We start from the raw sequence: 4631 nt of genomic DNA on the forward strand, positions 1-4631 counted from the left end.
TATACAGGGTCGCTATGGGTCGGAACTGACGCAAAGGTACTTAACAACAACACAATCTTTACCAAAGCATAGAATGCCTCATCTTTCTCCCACAGTGGGTTTCAGCCCCTAACCTTTCAGTTAGCAGCCCAGTGCTTAATGCACTGAGCCACCATGGCTCCTGAATATGCTAAAGTAAATGATATTCTAAATTTGATCACTTTCTCATGAAAAATGTAGTCATTTAATAGAATTCATAATCTTCCAAAAGACAAGCCTAGTTTATGAATATACAAAAAGAAAATTACAAGAACACATTGTTTTCATAATAAATTTTCTTTTAATTATCCTTAAAAAAGTATGGGTAGTTTCTAAATTGTGACAAAGTAATATGAAGCAACTTACCATGTGTAACCTCTTGCCAACATCACATTAGATTCTGCAAAGTTTTTTTTTTTTAACTACATAATAAGGAGCTCTGGTAGCGTAGTGGTTACGAATAGGGCTGCGAACTGCAAGGTCAGCAGTTCGAAACTACCGGCTGTTCCGCGGGAGAAAGATGAGGCTCCTATAAAGATTTATAGCCTTGGAAACCCTGTACAGGGTCACTATGAGTCGGCAGCGACTCCACGGCACATAACAACAACAACAACAATATAGGTGAAAACAAGATACAAAATACATTTCTTAGAGTACTTCAGACTGAGGGTCATAGCTTTAATGTGGCAATTTCTGTTTATAAAAAATGATTTCTAGAGCAAATCTCTTTAAAAGTTATTTTAATGATATGCAATTGTTAATCTGGACCGCTTGTGAGGGTTGGAATTGTAAAGATAGACGTTTTGTAGCAAGGAAGGGAGTGATTAACTTTTCAGCCTAAGAGCGGAGGTCCCTGGGACCATTCAATGGAGAACAGTGGCGAGCTGGACCCTACCCAGAGAAGCAGTGATGCCTGAGATGGAGGCAGAGACAATGACGTGGAGAGATGGGAGCTGTTGGGGACTTTAGACACAGAGAGGAAGAGGGGCTGTGTGCTGATGACCAGGGGCCATGATTGTAGTGTATACCCTTTGGATGGCTGATGATACATGGAGAGGATTGTAACCATAGCAATGAAATGATATACTATAGGATGAATGGAAAACTAATGTTCTCCCAATTAAACAATAATTCACAATAAAACATTAAAAAAAAAACAAAGTATTTTTGTTGTTGCTTTGAAATGGAAGTACTTTTTGTGTAGTAGTTTTTTTAATCTAGGTAAAAATACATTTCGCCTGTTCAACAATTTTACAGGCATTCTTCAGGAACACTGATTACATTCTTCATGCTGTGTAACCATTATAACTATCCTTATAACTCCAAATCATTCTACCAACACAAATAGCAACTCAGTGCCCTTATGTGATTAACTCCTTCTGCTCCCCTTCCTCCCAATTTAGGTAAACACTAAGAAGTGTTGTTGTTGTTAAGTGCCATTGAATAGCAAGCTTCTGACTCACAGCAACCCTGTATAAGGTTTCCAAGGTATGGCTGGTGACTTTGAATTGCAAACACTAAGGCTAGCAGCTCACTGCTTATCCTACAGAGCCACACCAGAGCATTGATTTTTACTTGTCGATTTCATGTAAATGAGATCATTTTCTGACTTATTTCACTCAGTAAACTGCTTTCAAGGTTCATCCATGCTGTGGCATGTATCAGGATTTCATTTCTCTTTGTGGCTAAGTAATACTCCATTGTGTTTATGTACCACAAGTTGTTTATCCATTCAGTATGCAGATGAACATTTCGGTTTCCATCTTTTGGCTATTGTGAAAAGTGCCGCAAGGAACTATTGTGTGTGCAGGTTTCTGTTTGTATTCCTGCTTTCAATTCTTTTGGGTCTGTCTATACCTTGGATTGGAATTGCTGGGTCATAAGATAGTTCTATGTTTGACTTCTTTTTTTTAATTTTTTATTATTGAAAATGTATAGAAAAATGAATTCAAAGTGTGTAGAGCAGTTCATCAGTTTTATATTCAACAAATCACATACTTTGCTTCATTACAATGTTAACTGTTACAACAGCTAACAGTATTTACCTCTATTTACTTTAACTATTCCCTCTCACCTCCCCCATCTGTGTCTCCCACTACCTTCATCTTTCCTTTGCTAACCTCCCTCTTATTGTATACTGCCTGACCTGTCACTCATGTTAACAGGTGTCTACCCTCTAGACTGTGAATAATTTTTCCTCCCCTTCCCTTGGTAACCATCATAGATTGTTTCTTTTATTTAAAAAAAATAATAATAATACTTTACAGCACTGGTCTCAACAATATTTGACGTTTTTTGATTGACTTAATTTCACTCAGCATAATGTCCTCTAGACTCATCCATGTTGTGAGATGTTTTGCAGATTCATATTCTTCTTCAACGATGCGCAGCATTCCATTGGGTATATGTACCAAAGTGTGTTTAGCCATTATTCTGTTGATGGGCATATAGGCTGTCTCCATCTTTTTGATGTGACTTGTAGACAACATATTGAAAGATTCTGTTTTCTTATCCATTCTGCTCTATCGACTGGTGCATTTAATCCATTTACATTCAATGTAATTATCGATAGGCATGAATTGAGTCCTGTAATTCTGTGGTACTTTTTCTTGTGTGGTGCTGCTGATTGCTTTGTTCCCAACAGTTTTCTGTGCTATTGTGTGTTTTCTTTTCATTTTCATTTCTGTTGCACTGTTTATGAAACCATTATGATGCTATTTTTTATTTTGATGTGAAGAATAAAGGTATTTTTTTATGTTGAAAGTACAACTTTATGCCAAGATTTTATACTTAATTTCACAATTTTTTACTTTAAATAATGATAATTTACCCTATTTTACTTTAGTAAAATAAAGAATACAGAACTCAAATATTAAAATGGTAGCCCAATCCTACCTTTAAATTATGAAACATAATTCCTTCCATGTACACTTCATCCTTGTCCCCAACTCCCTACCCTATCCACGTCTTGTGGTGTGTCAAGAAAGAAACAGGAGCATGAATTCAGAAAGACTAACTATATAGCCCACATTGTTTTAGCTGATATTCAGACAGACCCAGAATCAAGGCAACTCCATGTACAACACAAAAAATTCTGCCCGGTCTTACATCACGCCCATGACTGGTTGTGGATACGACTGTTGCAAACAGTAAGGTTTTCACGGACTGATTTTCAGAAGTGGATCATTAAGCTTTTCAGCTTAGTTTGCCATAGATGTGGCATTGGTATTTCAGTAATAGAACAGTGGGCTTCCACACAAGAGATCCAGGATCAATACCTGGTCAGTATACTTCATGTACAACCTGTCAATGGAGGCTTGTGTGTTACTATGCTGCTGAAAAGATGTAACACATAAAAGTTATTTAATTTCCATTGGTCTCAATTCCCCAACACACATAAGGCTCATTAGGTTGCTACATGCATTAAATGAGACAGCATATATTAAGGCTCATTAGGTTGCTCCATGCATTAAATGAAATAGCACATATAAAATGCTGTGGTATTCGTCACACAGAAGATGATCAATAAATAACATAATATTCCCTTTTCCTCTCTTACCTCACATTACCATTCCTATATTTCTATCTTTCCCAATCCTATACTAAAATTCAAATGAAATACTGTTCTTCCATGAGAGTTATGGCAGCTGTGGTGTAGTGAATTATCTAATGTCTCTTCTAGCCACTCCCACCAAACATTTCTTCCCTGCTGGGTCTGAGTAAGAGAAGGTGGAAGAAAAGGAGGATATGATTCAGCTGTGGATGTTGTTGTTGTTGTTAGGTGCCATCGAGTCGGTAGCGACTCATAGCGACCTTATGCACAGCAAAACGAAACACACTGCCTAATCTTGGACCAACATTACTACTGTTGCCACACTTGAGTCCATCGATGCTGCCACTTGACCAATCCAACTCATTGGAGGGGTCTTCCTCTTTTTCTCTGACCCTCCATCTTACCAAACATGAGCTCCTTCTCCAGCGACTGTTCCCTTCTGTCAATATGTCCGAAGTGTGAGAAATGTAGTTTGGCCACCTTGGCCTCCAAGGAGCACTCTGGCTGCACTTCTTCCAAAACAGATCTATTGGTTCTTTTGGATGCCATGGCACTTTCAATATTCTCCTCCAACACCATAACTGAAAAGCACAAATTCTATGGTCTTTCTTATTCACTGTCCAGCTTTCGCATGCATGAGGTTAATGAAAATACCATGGCTTGGGTCAGGTGCACCTTAGTCCTCAAGCTGACATCTTTGCTCTTCAACACATTAAAAAGGTCTTGTGCACCAGATTTGCCTAATACAATACGTCATTTGATTTCTTGACTGCTGCTTCCACAAGTGTTGATAGTTGATCCAAGAAGAACGAAGTCCTTGACAACTTAAATCTTTTCTCCATTGATAAGAAGGTTGTTTACTGGTCAAGTGGTGAGGATTTTTGTTTTCTTTACATTGAGATATAATCCATACCGAAGGCTGTGATCTTTGATCTTCACCAATAAATGTTTTAAATCCTCTCCACTTTCAGCAAGCAAGGTTGTATCATCTGCATATTGCAGGTTGTTAATGAGTCTTCCTCCAATCCTGATGCCACGTTTTTCTTCATAGAACCCAGCT

At 38.0% G+C, this 4631-nt stretch overlaps 1 protein-coding gene across 1 annotated transcript in view; it reads right to left on the reverse strand.

The window, feature by feature from the left end:
* Nucleotides 1-4631, reverse strand: part of KIAA1109 (KIAA1109 ortholog) — a 340787-nt gene that overhangs the window by 320492 nt on the left and 15664 nt on the right. The gene's annotated exons all lie outside the window — the stretch shown is intronic.

This window comes from Chrysochloris asiatica, unplaced genomic scaffold (genome assembly GCF_000296735.1).
Source record: "Chrysochloris asiatica unplaced genomic scaffold, ChrAsi1.0 scaffold00088, whole genome shotgun sequence".
Lineage (NCBI taxonomy): Eukaryota > Metazoa > Chordata > Mammalia > Afrosoricida > Chrysochloridae > Chrysochloris > Chrysochloris asiatica.